The sequence below is a fragment of the Nyctereutes procyonoides genome, unplaced genomic scaffold (assembly GCF_905146905.1).
Source record: "Nyctereutes procyonoides isolate TBG_1078 unplaced genomic scaffold, NYPRO_anot_genome, whole genome shotgun sequence".
NCBI classification, from domain to species: domain Eukaryota; kingdom Metazoa; phylum Chordata; class Mammalia; order Carnivora; family Canidae; genus Nyctereutes; species Nyctereutes procyonoides.
Window position 1 is genome coordinate 36,985,351 of NW_026575131.1, and position 15,599 is coordinate 37,000,949.

At 41.0% G+C, this 15,599-nt stretch overlaps 1 protein-coding gene and 1 pseudogene across 6 annotated transcripts in view; one reads left to right on the plus strand and one right to left on the minus strand.

Moving 5' to 3' along the window:
- The window catches only part of SFMBT1 (Scm like with four mbt domains 1), a 119,605-nt gene that overhangs the window by 37,588 nt on the left and 66,418 nt on the right, over nucleotides 1-15,599 (plus strand). Inside the window, exon 1 of one of the 6 annotated variants that reach the window (XM_055342907.1) lies at nucleotides 11,013-11,123. The exons of the other annotated variants lie outside the window; for them this stretch is intronic. The gene's annotated coding sequence lies outside the window, so the exon portion shown is untranslated. Of the gene's footprint in view, nucleotides 1-11,012; nucleotides 11,124-15,599 lie in introns of those variants that run through there. 6 annotated transcript variants of the gene reach the window in all.
- Nucleotides 10,246-10,941, minus strand: LOC129521460 (dephospho-CoA kinase domain-containing protein-like; annotated as a pseudogene).

Here is a 15,599-nt window from a genome sequence, read left to right on the forward strand (position 1 = left end):
GGCAGAGAACCTGCCATTCCCTTTTGTGCATTTCTTCTTTTTCCCTGAGGTAGGAAAAGAAGTCTAGGTAGCTCAAAAAAAAAAAATGTTATTGTGAAGGCCTTTTCATTGTCAGAAAACAAAGCAAAACAAAATAAAAAATATTTTTGGTTGAAAAAGTATTTTCATATCATTCAAACAAGAGTGGAAGAAGCAGTGTGCTCTTCATTTGCTGGCTCATCTGTCACATATGTAATGAATATCTCCCAGATACAGGAAGTATTACAGGGCTCTTTGCAAGGCAGCAGGGATACCGGGGCAAACAAAAATCAACATGGTCCCTGCAGTACTCTCACAGAGCTTACTATCCAGTGGACAAATAGTCATGAAAGGAGATGCCCTGAGTTGTGGTTCTTATATGTAGAATGACAGATGTTCTACTTTACAAATTATTCTTTTTTTTTTAATTTTTATTTATGATAGTCACAGAGAGAGGGGGGGAGGGCAGAGAGACCGGCAGAGGGAGAAGCAGGCTCCATGCACCGGGAGCCCGATATGGGATTCGATCCCGGGTCTCCAGGATCGCGCCCTGGGCCAAAGGCAGGCACCAAACCGCTGCGCCACCCAGGGATCCCTTTACAAATTATTCTTAAGCAAAAGTCCTTTGTGAACTGTAGATGTGTTCTATAAATGAAGGATTTCTTTCCTGTTACTTCCTCTTTTAGTATTTCCAGTCTTTTTAGAATTACTGAAGAAGCATCCCCTGAACTAGCTTCCAGGCTCCTCTTCTCCATCCTGAACATCACTGCCCATCTCTCTATATGTACACTACATTTACTTTCAGATCACTTAACCCTGTTCACAGACCTTCAGTGTGCCCATATTTCCTTCAGGTTGAAGTTCAAACCCTTGATAAATGGTATCTCTAGGCTACCCCCAACCTAATGTCCCAGTCTTGTCTCATGACTTGTCTTGAAGCCTTCAACCCAAACCAAAATGGCCTACTCCTGTGTCTTGAGACACACATTGCACTTTCCCATTCCTATGCCTTTGCTCTTATCCTTTGCCTGGAACTGTCTTCATCTTCCCTGTTTTGCAAAATAACATCTTCATTCTGAAACCTGCTTTTAAACCCAGGCCTCCCTGTACTTTTACTCCCATCTTGGCTGCAGTCTCCAGAGTATTTAGTAGTCATCATTTGCCCTCTTATGTCGCTGTGAGTTTTTTTTTTTAAGTTTTATTTATTTATTCATCAGAGAGAGAGAGAGAGAGAGAGAGAGGCAGAGACACAGGCTGAGGGAGAAACAGGCTCCATGCCGGGAGCCCGATGTGGGACTCGATCCCCGGTCTCCAGGATCACACCCTGGGCTGAAGGCAGCGCTAAACCGCTGAGCCACCAGGGCTGCCCTCTGTGAGGTTTTCTTAACTGGCATTCAGGCCCTCAGAGCGTGGTACCATATTCAGTAAGTTTTTTCTGGTTGATAAGAAAAGTGACCTGACTACATTCAACCCTACTTCCAAGGGTTTAGGAAAAACAAAACAAAACAAAACAAAAATCTGAATATGTGCTGAAAGAAAAAAAGTTACTACTCTGTACCAGTATTGCATTTTGTTAAGACACAGTGCCTCTGATTTAACTGTCTCTTGCCTCAGCAAAAGGTAAGCACTTTTGTGATTTTGAGGATCTTGTTGTCAAGGATACTTCAGACTGAAACAGTTGCATCCCCTTTTGTCCTTCCCTTTGACCCATTTTGGTACCAGGGATGGACTGCTTCAGCTTAGCAGGTGCATGTATTGGCTGTGTCAATATGGATGTTCAAGGTGGTACAAATGAATGATCATGCTACTGAAAGTTTGAGGGACTTAAGATCCAGTATTTAGGGGTGCCTGGGTGGCTCAGTGGTTGAGCATTTGCCTTTGGCTCAGGTCATGATCTTGGGGTCCTGGGATTGAGTCTCGCATTGGGCTCCCCGAGGGGTGCCTGCTTCTCCCTCTTCTGCCTATGTCTCTGTCCCTTTCTCTGTGTCTCTTGTGAATAAATAAAATCTTTTTAAAAAGTCCATTTGTTTCTTTTTTGTACATGAGTGATAAGGAAGCTTGTCTCAAAATTTCAGGAATCTGCCACTTGATTATCTATTATAATTAAAAATGAAAATCAAGATAAAACCACCTAAGTCATTAAAAGCAATTCACTAAAAAGAGAAGAAAGAAATGCCCCTGAGTGCTATGAATGAAAAATGAATGTATCATGCTATGAGAGCATAAAACAGGAGGAACCACAAATTTGTTTCATTACCTGACTGTGATCTAGCAGTTGGTGATAGCGCTCCTTTTTCAGTTAAAATCCCGTATGATAACTTCAAGAGATGGATTTCCAGTGATAGACCAGTTTTTTTTTCTCTTATTTTTCTAGCTTCAACGGTCATTATTGAAAGAATAGGTGTGTCAATAAAAGAATTGTCAGGAATTGGAAATATTCAGGTAACAGTGATGATCTTTTAATCAGTGCATACTTGTTAAATATCATTGATTTTTCTGGAAAGATCTTTACAATACCAACTGTGTTTTGGATGTAGTACAATGTAATTTAGGTATTTGTCATGAGAATCAGCTCTCTTGCTGCTCAGAATGGATAAATTCTCCAATTGAGTAGCACTGTGAATATCGTTGATGTGACTAACCATGCACTCTATTATGTCTTTAAGACAATTAATGGTATGCCACTGCCTCTTTGTTATAATCTTTGAGAAGGCTGATTTATCACTATAGTTTTATTTCATGGTTTACTTCTTATTATGACAATGTTCAAACATATACAGAAACAAAATCCCATTACTTGTTTTCTACAATTATCAACATGTGGCTGGCTTATTTTGTCTGTACTTTCCTCTCTGACAGGTATATACAATTTTGTCTCCTTCACTGCATCATTTTATAGCAAATCTTGAGTATTATGTCCTTCATAAATAATTTAGTATTTAAAGTTACGACTTTTTAACCATAATACCTTTATGGCATGTAAAAATCAGTTAATTTTAAAAATATTATTAAATATCCCATAGGTATTACCAGTATTTTAAGTTCTTTACTATGTGAAGATTACAGTTTGATTTATGGTATTGGCTGTTCTGCAGAACCTGTAGAGGTTTTTGTTTGTTTGTTTGTTTTTTGTTTTTGAAACTGTGATATAAAAAGAATAGTTCTGTTTCTGGAATGAAAATGTAATACCATATTTTTGTAAAACATTTTGAGCCAAGACCCCAAAAAACTAAACACACATACACACAAAAACAGCCAACCATTGGAAATCTATATATAAATATCAATCCTGATCAAATTACACTGGAATGATTTTATTTTCCTGTTGTTTGTATACTTAATACCAGATTTCTTGGGGAAGAGAGGAGGCTCCTTTGAAAATTGCTGCTCCAAGTTTAGCAACCTGGTGCTGACTAGGTGAAGAGTTTGTGGGCTCTTGAGCCCAGTGGCTATCAGATTCTCAGTGGCTCAGTGGTCTTATTAGGGCCCTTATGACAGGTTTCCAGGTTTTGCTCCAATTATTGAGTGTGGGCAGTTTCAGCAGGTGCTTAAATGAGCACTTACTCTATGCAAATAAAGTACTAAATGTGGAGTTAATTTGAAATAGTTATTCTCTTGCTTTTGTTGTAATTCAGAAATAGCACAATACATAGTGAAAGTAATATTTGAACTTTTCGAAGAATAAACTGGGCAGTGACACAGAAAACAAAGTTTAAAACAGGTAGTGCTCTTCTCTTCTACGCTCCTTTCCTTCCTTTGCTAGAGCATAGTGTGGTTCCTGTATTAGAAATGAGGAGCTACACACTGGCAAGAGCACAGGGAGTATGAGCTGCCATCCACATTCTGTTGAATTCAGGATGTTGAAAGTGAGTTTTTTTTTCCACTCAGGATCACCTGAGGATTTAAGAAAAATTGAGGTTTCTGGAACCTTGATATTTATATGCACCTGTTTAGGTGGTATGGAACCCTTTTCCCTCTGTTGATGTTATTGAGGTTTAGTAAGTTGATACAATCATGCAACTATTTCCACAATTTAGTTTTAGAATACTTCCATCACCTCCCACCCCCAATGATCTTGTGACTAGTTACTGAAAACCCTTGCCTCTGCCCTAGCCTCAGGCAACCACTGATGGCTTTTTTTTTTTAAGATTTTATTTTATTTTTTATTTTTTTTTAAGATTTTATTTTTTTTATATAATCTCTACATTCAACTTGGAGCTTGAACTCAAAACCCCGAGATCAAGAGTTGCATGCTCTACCGACTGAGCCAGCCAGGCACTCCTGCTAGCTTTTTTCTCTACAGTTTTGCCTTTCTACAAATTTCATGTAAATAGAATCATTCAGTATGTAATCTTTCCCACCTGGCATATTTCATTTTGTATGATGTTTTTGAAATTTATCCCTGTTATAGCATGTATCAGTAGTTCATTTTTATTGCTGAGAATTATTCTGTTGTGTAGATACACCATATTTTGTTTATCCATTCACTAATTGATGGACATTTGGGTTGTTTCTGTTCATAGTGGTGAACACTTGTGTAAACATCTTTGTATGGATATGTTTTCATCCCTCTTTGGTAGATACCCAAGAGTGGAATTACTGAGTTGTATGATAACTGTATTTAAACATACAGCTCTTAAGAAGTTCTTAAGGAACTGCCACTGTTTTCAGAGTGGCTGTACCATCTTCCATTTGCACCAGCATTGTGTGAGAGCTATAGTCTCTTTACATCCTTGTGAACACTTGCTGTTGCTAGTGTTTGACTTCACCTATTTTTGTTAGTATGTAATGATATTTCCTTGAGGTTTTAATATGCTTCCTTATCTTTTCATGTGCTTATTGCCATTCATACATTCTCTTTGTGGAAGTGTCTATTTATAGCTTTTGCCTGTTTAAAAAAATTAGATTGTTTACTGAGTTGTAAGAGTTTTTTCTTTTAAAAAACAATTTATTTTATTTATTTTGGAGAGAGCGCGAGAGAGAGCGCCGGGTGGGGCAGGGGTGGGGGGCGGAGAAGGGTTGAGGGAGACAGAAGGGAAGCGGACTCTGCATTGAGCAGGGAGTGCATCATGACCTTGAGATCATGACCTGAGCCTAAACCAAGAGTTGGAGGCTTACCTGACTGAGCCATCCTGGCACCCCTGTAAGAGTTTTTATATACAGATCCTTTATCTGATAAATGTTTTGCAGGTTTTGACCCCCTAGTTTGTGACTTGTCTTTTCTTTTTCTAAATAGAATCTTTTAAGAGCAGAAAGGCTTAAACTTTGAATAAATCTCAGTTTGTTGAATTTTTAATTATTGTTCGTGCCTTTTTTGGGGTCATATCTAAAAAAATCATTGCCAATCCCAGGCCAAGAAAATTTTCTCTTTTTTTCTAGATGTTTTATCATTTTAGCTTTTTTTTTTTTAATTTTTTTAATTTTAGCTTTCACATTTAGGTTTATGCTTCATTTTGAGTTTTTATGTATGGTGTGAAGTAAAAGTTGAGGTCACCATAGTGATGTTTATCTTGTTCCTCTGACTTCTCTATTGGATAGAAGTTCCATCCAGTTCTGGTTTGATTCCCCCCCCCTCCCCCCCGCCCAAGACTTTTTCATAGTTGATGTTATATTCTTCCATCAGGGAACACATGTTTTGGGTTGTCTTTTTTTTTTTTTTTTAAAGATTTTATTTATTTGCAGAGAGAGAGCATAAACAGGGAGAGGGACAGAGGAAGAGGGAGAAGCAGACTCCCCGCTGAGCACAGAGCCAGATGCAAGGCTCAATCCCAAGACTCTAGGACCCTGAGACCATGACCTGGGTTGAAGTCAGACACTTAACTGATTGAGCCACCTTGGTGCCCCTCAGATTGTCTTTTGTTTTGTGATTGATGTAAGCTGTTCTTGATGGTCAACAGATCCATTAATTTTATTAGAGATCCTGTCATTCCCTCATAATTTATTTTTAGCTGGATTACTTTTGTTAAAAGAAACATCTCTTTCTCTTCTATTTTGTTATCCAGGGCTATAGTTGTGTATGATCTCTTTAGTTGCAAATGCAGTGACTCTGTTAACAAGTTGTTTGTGGTAGGTATTTTTTCTAATGCACCATTTCCCAGTTGAATTGGCAGACAAACAGTTTCAACTAATTAGCAAATTGAGGGTTTTTTCCTTCTCTCTGCATTAATGTCTTATGAACAAACCCTTCTGTTGGAAACTCTGCTTAAGAGTGTTCTTCTTGGCTTCTTTGTAGGCAGAGACTGTATGTATGGTGAATTATTGCTTTATAAGAGCAAATTACAATCTCGACTCTATTTTTTTCCAGCATAGTATTTTGTAATGAGCACAGAATAATTGCTTACTTTATTTTTTACAGCTTTGATTTATGATGCTGCTTTCTCTTATACTGCTTTATTGTTATGAAATGGTTTTCTGTTCTTTCCTTGATCTTAACTATAAATAAGAAAAGTTACAAAGTTGATGTAAATTTGATTGTGCTTTTACTATTATTACTTTTTTCACTTTTTGTATCTTTGTCGTTAACTCCATTTTCACAGTTCTTCCCAAGTGGGATGATATTTTTCTTTGTTTGGCTGTCATTGTATCTGTTTTAAACACTAAAGTAATGTCACAATAACTTGGTAACATGTCATAAAAGTTGGTATACCTCAATAAAAGGAGTTCTATGTAGTAGATGCTAAGAATGGTCAGAGCTAAATGAATGGAGGGCGAGGGTGGAGATTTGTGTACTAATTGATCAGCCTAGAATTAGCCCTTGGAGGTTAGACATTTAGTGCCAGCACATAAAGATCATGTGTTTTGTAGGTAACTGCTGTGAATGTAGCAGCTATTTAAATAGTGCAGCAGAATAGCTAATCTGTGTCACATATATAATAGGTCAGATTTTAAAGTAATTTCTTTTAAAGATTTTTTTTTTAATTTTTATTTATGATAGTCAGAGAGAGAGAGAGAGAGAGAGAGAGAGAGAGAGAGAGGCAGAGAGAGAAGCAGGCTCCATGCACTGGGAGCCCGACGTGGGATTCGATCCTAGGTCTCCAGGATCACGCCCTGGGCCAAAGGCAGGCGCCAAACCGCTGCGCCACCCAGGGATCCCTTAAAGTAATTTCTTTTAAAATGGACTTTTATGTATTATGTATCAGATATAACAGCTGTGCCACAAATACAAAGTACTGCTAAAGCTGAGAGCCTGGCTGGTTTAGTCAGCAGAGCATGCGACTCTTGATCTCAGAGTTCTGAGCCCAGGTTGGGTGTAGAGATTACTTAAAAAAAAAAAAAATACTGCCAAAGATACCTATGATTAACCATGTCTATTTAGCATATGGATTAAAGTGCAAAAGCTACAGGTTCTTAGTAGTTTTTAGTTGGAGTTTATGAATGTTAAGTCTTTTGTTTAGGCAAGAATTTTTGGTCTCTTATGTGATATTTTGTACATTATATTTTTCTAAACTTGTAAAACATGGCATCAGATTTTCAGAGTTGAGATGCTTTTCAATAATTATTTTAGTTTTTTGGCATTCCTTTAAATTAAAGGATAATTATGAAAAGTACTGAAAGTTGAGACTCCAATACTATCTGAAGAGATGACAGAACTATCCCCACTAATTTCATTCTGCAGACCATAGATTGCCTGCTTACTGCAGCCAGGCAGGGCGCCAAGTCCTAGAGACTGAGGCAGGGCTGGGCCTGGAGGCTCTGGTGGGTTGGAGTGCTCCTCTGGAAGGTGCTGCAAGGTGCTGTGGTCATTTTCAAGGAGAATTGAATTCTGCTTGGGAATGTGTGTTTAGTTACCTTTCCCTTTATGTTGTAGGGTATGTGGATCTACCTGTCATTTTTCTTAGTTTATCCTGAAAGGTACTCTGCTTTTGAAAATGATTAGTTTTTTTTTTTTTTCTTGAAAGGCAGCCTCAGACTTGAGAATCTGATAATTTAAAAATCACAAACCAAGCTGCAACCAACTTAGATCACCTGAGAATTGACTCCTTTTCCTTCTGTGGACTTTGTCATTTTCATCCAGCTATCCACTTCTACAGTTATAACCTCATTTGCTTACTGAGATCCTGCTAAGAGAGCCAGCTTCTTCCCAGACTCTGGGAATAATCTTCAACCCGAAGGAGATACAGACATGAATTGCTTAAGTGTGGCAGTAACTCACTAGTGCAACCTTAAGGTCAGTCCTAGTGTTGAGTCTTTTTGACCTTGGTAATAAGGTTTCCAATAACTGGATCCTTGCTGTTTCCCCCAATTATGTAATGATTAAGTTGGTGCCTTGAACTCCTGAATACCTGTGGCTAGATTTTATCATTGAAACTTAATTTCCCCAGGATTTGTTCTGAGTTTCTACGTAGGCCACCAGCTTGTTTGCTTGTAACTGTTTATTATTACTCTGCACTCTGCATTATCTTGACCTGCATAGATTTTCCTTTCTCACAGAAACAAATCTCTCAGCTTTAGAGTTAGGTTCTCATTCCTTTTTCTCTTCTTTCCAAACATTATTGAGTGTCTATTTGGAACTGAGACTAGAGAGAGAAAATAACCAAGTCCTTGACTTTAAGAGTAACTGTGGGTATCAACATCAAAATTCCTTTTTCCTACCAGTTTTATTGAGATACATTTGGCATATAACATTGTATTAGTCCAAGGTGTGCAACTGAGTGATTTATGTATGTTTATATTGCAAAATGATGATCACAATAAGTTTAATTAACATCTGTCACCTCACATATGTACACATTTTTGTTTATGATAACTTTTAAGATCTACTCTCAGCAGCTTTCAGATATACAATATAGCATTTAAAAAAAAAGATTTATTGATTTATTCATGAGAGACGCAGAGAGAGAGGCAGAGACATAGGCAGAGGGAGAAGCAGGCTTCCTGCAGGGAGCCCAATGCGGGGCTCAATCCCGGATCCTGAGATCATGCCCTGAGCTGAAGGCAGATGCTGAACCACTGAGCCACCCAGGCGTCCCTCAATACATGGTTAACTGCAGTTACCATGCTGTACATTACATCCCCAGGATTTACTTATCCTATAACTAGGAGTTTGTACCTTTTAACCACCTTTATCCATTTGGCTACCTCGCCATGTCTCGCAACCACTAATCCGAATCTATGAATTTGATTTTTTTAGATTCCACATGTAAGTGAGATCATACAGCATTTGTCTTTTTCTTATTTCCATTAGCACAGTGCTCTCAAGGCCCATCCATGTTGTTGCAAATGGCAGGATTTCCTTACTTTCTGAGGCTATTTGAAGAATATATATATATTTTTTCAGATCAACACACTTTATTTTATTAAGCACCAATGGCCAGTCAGGCTCTGCAGCAGGAACACAGAGATGGACGAGACACAGTTCCTGCCCTCGAGTGGCTTACAGTGTAGGAGAGACCAACCAGCTTTTGGCTGATTACAGTTCTGTGGGTTAAACTAAAACACGGAGGGAGTAGTCCCCAGGGCACCTGACCCAGTCTGGGGCTTTGGGTGGTGCTTGAGCTGGGAGTTACCCAGCTGTAGAAAAACTAAAGGTATTCTAGGTGAGGGAACAGCACACGGAAGGCACAGAGGGAGAAACAGCCTGGTGCATGTGGACTACTGAGTTCAGGGCGCAGAGGACATAGAGTGGGAGGCAACTGGTGGCAGGTGGTGAGTGGGTGTGGGGAGTGCTAGAGAAATGCCACGGTTGGGGGCAGTGGGTCAGCCCACAGGAGGCCCTGCCACAGCAGTACTTACAGCGGGGGCCTCACTGCATCCTGCAGAGGGCTTCAACCTGGGGGAGAATGCTGTCCCAAGGTGGTGGCCCTTGGTCCAAAATGATTTCCCCAGTTCAGGAAGCAGGTGTGGGTCATGATGGGGCATGGGCTTGGAGAGGGTTCAAGTCCAGGGAGCCGCCCAGCTTTGAACAGTACCGTTGGCCACTCTGACGTGTTCCTCACCTACACCCACAAGAAGTTTACAACAATTTCCTACCACTGCTTTCATGCCCCATTGTGAATAGCATTCTGTGGGTGGCTCCAGAGGGAGGAGCCCTAGGAAAGGTAGGGACGAGTGCCACTGACAGGGCTGTTCCTCTGCCTCAGACAGGATACACTCCAAAGAAGGGTTGGCCCAGTACCATGCTCAGCCCAGAGTTAGAGAGAGAGAGAGAGAGAGAGAGAGAGAGTTGACAGGCTTGTGCCTCAGCCTCTAAGATTGAGGCCCGGGGCCTCCCACATTGGGAGAGGCCAGCTAGGGGGAAGGCAGGAGGTAGCGGGTAAGCAGGTGTAGAGGAAGCTGGCAATGCCCACTAGACCGGTCAGGACCCCGAGCTGTAGTGGCAGGTAGTCCAGGGAGCGCTCCAGCACGGCATGCAGGAGCAGGACCTGGCGTTTGGTGGTGCTCCACTCCCCCGAGTTGTCCAGGACTTGACGTCCCGTGCAGACTTTGTCCTTCAGGGGCAGCTAGGCCTAGATCTGGGCCTCCGCATCCTTCCGGGTCAGGCTGTTCCGCCGCATCAGCCGCACCAGCTGGGTGTCTTGGTCACAGTACACCACCACGGTGTGCTTCATGTACTTGAGCACTTCTTGGTCTCAAACAGCAGGGGAATATCCAGAATCACATAGCGGTATCCTCGGAGGAAATACTTGAAGGTCTCCTTCATCATTTCCTTGCGGATCTCAGGGTGGATGATGGTGTTGAGCAGATGCCGCCGGTCAGGCTGGTTAAAGATCAGGTTCCCTAGGACCTTGCGATTGATGTCACCGTTCTCCAGTAAGACCTCGGTGCCAAAGGCCTCCACAATGTGCCGGTGGGCGGGGTATCCTGGCTGGACGACATGCCTGGCGATGACATCAACATCAGTCACTGCACAGCTCAGCTCCTGGAACACGTGAATCACTGAGCTCTTGCCCGAGGCAATACCCCTGTGAGGCCCACCAGGAACATCTTCCCAGGAAAGAGGTGGCCAGTGAGAATGCCAAACCAGGAGCCGGGGAATCACTGGAGTAGGGCACACACTTGGCTGGATGGGACGGCCCACCCTGGGAATGCCAGCAGGACCTGCCTGGGGCCTCTGACCCAGCCTGCGCTGCCGCCGCTTGCCCCAAGGCTGAAGAATATTCTGTTGTGTATGTATATACCGCATTTTCTTGATCCATTGATCCATTGATGCTTCCATGTCTTGGTTATTGAAATAATGCTGCAGTGAACTTTGCAGTGCAGATATCTTTTGAGGTGGTGGTTTTGTTTCAGATACTTAGAAGTGGAGTTGCTGGATCATATGGTAGTTTTATTTTGATTTTTTGAGAAACCTCCCTACTTTCCATAGTGGCGGCACCAGTTTGCATTCCCACTAACAGTGCATGAGGGTTAAAGATTTGGGTAAGAGTAGGACTCTGCTGTTTGAACGGCTTCCTGATTTTTTTTTTCTTTTCTTAAAAGATTGCTTTTAGACGAATTTGAAGTAAGCTCATGACTTTTGGTAGTTAGATTTGACATTAGGCCTCTGAAAGCATTGGGTTTCCTGATCAGCAAGGACTGACTTGGTATCCTGTCTTGTCATCATCTGGTTGAGCCCATGCAGGTCCAAATGATGTAGCTGAGCTTGTGCTTATCTGCAAATGATTGGAGGGATTTAATGTGAGTTTAGAAAAGAAAAATTGAGTTCTCTTTTATACTTTATGCTTTAGTAGAGAATAGATAGTACTGCACTTATAATCTCACTTAAAATTGTTAGAAAATATTGAAGAAAAATATTAATGATACAGTGTGTGCTTAGAGTTGTTCTCTTGCTGGTGATGTTTTTCCTGAGTGTGTGTGTTAACCAGCTAGCTCATTTATTTTCTCAACAGTTTATTTTTTTTAAAGATTTATTTATTTATTCATGAGAGCTACAGAGAGAGAGAGGCAGAGACACAGGCAGAGGGAGAAGCAGGCTCCTTGAAGGAGCCCGATGTGGGACTCAATGTGCGATTTGTCCTGGATCCTGGGATCACTCCCTGAGCTGAAGGTAGACACTCAACCACTGAGCCACCCAGGTGCCCCTCAACAGTTTAAATACAACAATTAAAATAACAACCTTCTTCTGCCCTTGCCCCCATCTCACACTTTAGAATATAAATCAGAGCAGTTTTCAGAGATGATGCTGGAAATTTTGCCCCTCTGAAAGAGACATTAGTAACCGTTTACTAGCCTCCAGCTTACCTTGTGGTGTTAATTTGCAAATAAAGTTTTTAATTCTTATCAGTCAGCTTTGATGACTTCAGGCACCTGTTGCAGTTAGAGTTTTATCCAAGGCTAAAAGAAGTTTTATATTTTGTAAAAACTATTTTTTCTTATACAATATGAAAATTAATGTAGCATAGCATTATTAAGAATTGAAAATTATGTAGATATTTTTGTACTCTCTAGAAAGTAGAATTGATAAATGCTAATCTTGGAAAACTGGCAATCTTTGTAATACTCTATTTAAATTAACTTAATTTAATGGTAGGAAAAAACATTGTTTTTAGAGGAAGAATATGAAAGTGGAAGGGGGGGCATTCATTGTTTTTTGTTGTATAAAAGGAGCAGAGATTTAACCAAATATTTCTGTACGTTTAACATAAGCACTTCTAGTTTTCAGAGAAAGTTTACTTAGATTAATATGTGTGGGTATTGCAAAAGCAAACAACAAGCTGCAACTAAATTCTAATACCAAATAGACAACAAGCTGCCGGGCATCCCACTGAGTTCTAGAATAGCAGGTAGTAGACTGTTCTGCCAGTTGAGCTTTTGCTTTACACTTAGTTTCCTAATTAGCATAACAGGCTCTTTTTTTTTTCCTTTATGCCTATTTAACGTTTTGCACTGGATTATTGTACAGATGTAGCATGTGTCCCAACCTATCTCTCGGAGTAACCAGAGACTTACTCCTTTCCAGGAAGCACTTATTTTAAAAGCTACTGATGAGTTGTTTTCTAAATAATTTATTCTTTTTCTAAATAACTTACCCTTCTTCCTTGTATCATTGTTACTAAATGTTCAGCACGCTTCTTAGGTTTTTGGGCCGTGACATGATGGCTCGAAGTTTCAGTAGACGGTCACCATAGGCAGTTTCCCACGGATGCCTCAGAGGGTAACAGCATTGCCCAGGAGTTGGGAGGTGTTCCTGAGGGACTGGTTTTTACTTGATGATGCTGTTCAGGTGCTTATAGTGATTTTGAGGGGTAGAGCCTGTCCAGGGGTCCTTGACATTTACAACTGATAATCTGCTGCTGTTAGGGCCTTAAAGTCCTTTTTTTTTTTTTTAAGATTTTATTTATTCATAGAGATGCAGAGAGAGAGAGAGAGAGAGAGAGAGAGAGAGAGAGAGAGAGAGGCGCAGAGACACAGGCAGAGGGAGAAGCAGGCACCATGCAGAGAGCCGACATGGGACTCAATCCAGGATCTCCAGGATCACGCCCTGGGCTACAGGCGGCACTAAACCACTGCGCCACCGGGGGCTGCCCAGGGCCTTAAAGTCTTAAAACGTCCTAATGAATTAATTGTACAGCACGTGTGATTATAGTCGAGGAGTCTTCAAAGTCTGACATAAAGCTTTAAAAAACGCCTGTGTGCTTACTATAGCAAGATAAAGCAGCAAAACCCCCAAAGCATCCAGCCTTAAGATCACACCTTCGGTTGAAGGCTTTGAGGAGACTGGATGGAAGTTCAAGTTTGGTGACTGATGCACAAAAGGCAGCCTCCCTGGGGTCCGGAGACATTAGTCACTACAGCTTGCCAGCCACCCTTCTCCAGGCCTCTGGGGGAAAGGAAGAAGACTCTTCACTCCCTTGGGGGACAAAGGCTATGTTTATGTGCCTTCCTGCTGATTCTAAAGTTTCTCATGGTGGCTCTTCATCACACTGATTCTTTCTTAGCCTTTTGATTGTTCTCTAAACTCAATGTTCTTCCATTCCATCAAATATTTTTTTTAAAAGATTTTATTTATTTATTCATGACAGACACACACACAGAGAGAGAGAGAGACAGAGACAGAGACACAGGCAGAGGGAGAAGAAGGCTCCATGGAGGGAGCCCGAACTGGAACTTGATCCCAGGTCTCCAGGATCATACCCCGGGCTGAAGGCGGCACTAAACCACTGGGCCACCGGGGCTGCCCCCATCAAATAATTATTAAAGGAATAGACTTTAATTAAAGAAAAGTTACTGTATAACTTTGCTAGGAGGGGTTAGAAGGGTATTTGGTAAGAAAAATGAGTGTTTCAAGTACTGAAGGGCTGGGAATCATCCTTGTGGCAGTAAGAATCGTCAGTCTACTAAGAGGTTTATTAAAGCAATAATAACGACTATGCTTTGAGGTCTACTGTACTATAAACTTTTACATGCATTAATTGATTGAATAATCACAGTTACTTTATGGGATAGGTGCAGTTGTTAACATCTCCATTTTTTAGATGACACTGAGGCATAAATTGGTTCTATAACTTGCCCAAGCTAGCTATGTACCTGGGACTCACACTTAGCAGTCTGGCTTCTGAGGCCACGTGCTTCCTTCTTAGGACTATCTAGTTATTTTCGATAAAGTGTTGATCATTCATACACCTTAATTTTCTCCCCTTAGGAAGGCTCAGTTAGTCCCTGAAAATTTTTTATTTTGTGTGGTGCCCTATTTTATGTACATTATCATTTCATCTTCACAACAAGCTCTCAATCTTTGTATATTCCCTATTTAACAGATAAGGAAGTAGAGCTAGCAAGCACTGGCCTGGGAAATTTTAGCCAAGTCTCCTTTTTGTGGTTTGTCTGGTCCATTCTATTCTCACTGTTAGCCATTCCCCAGCTGTGAGTCTTCTTTTCTTTTTTCAAAGACTTTATTTATTTACTTGAGAGAGAGAGAGCGAGAGAGAGAGAACACAAGAAGGTAGAAGAGGCAGAAGGAGAGGGAGAAGCAGATTCCCTGCTGAGCAGGGAGCCCAATGTGGGACTCGATCCCAGGACCATGGGATCATGACCTGAGCTGAAGGCAGACCCTTAACCGACTGAGCCACCTAGGCGCCCCTCTCAGCTGTGAGTCTTGTTCACTGTTCAGAGAAGCATTTGGTTAACCAGTGAAGACAAAAACAGAGTCAGAGACCTGAATTTCCTTCTGAACACCTCTATTGGTTTTGCTGAGTGACCTTTTTCAAGGCATTTACTGTGCTGAACTTTGTGTAGAGTAATTTTAGTTCTGCTCATTATTCAGCTTCTGTTTTTTTCCTTTTCTTCAAGAGAATAGTCTGCTTTTAATAAAATATAATCGGCTTTTATGTTACTTCCAACACTATATGTATCAGAGAATTTGCATATATAATATCACATGTGAGGCCACTAGGAGTTTAATAGGGAGAGAACAGCATGGACTGTCAAATTGAGGTGTGTTAGGTCCCATCTGATGGAGGCTTTTCTCTCGTGTGTGTATGTGTACTTTGTATCTCCTCTAACTGACCTGCCCTTCTGATTTCTACTGTAGTTATCAGGAAGTTTGCAGACCCTCCCTCTCCTCTTCCCAGGGGGCTTCCTTTTCCAGGGGCTGCCTGTAATGAGATGAGCACCAGTAGCCAGTTTGGGAGGTAGAGACAAGT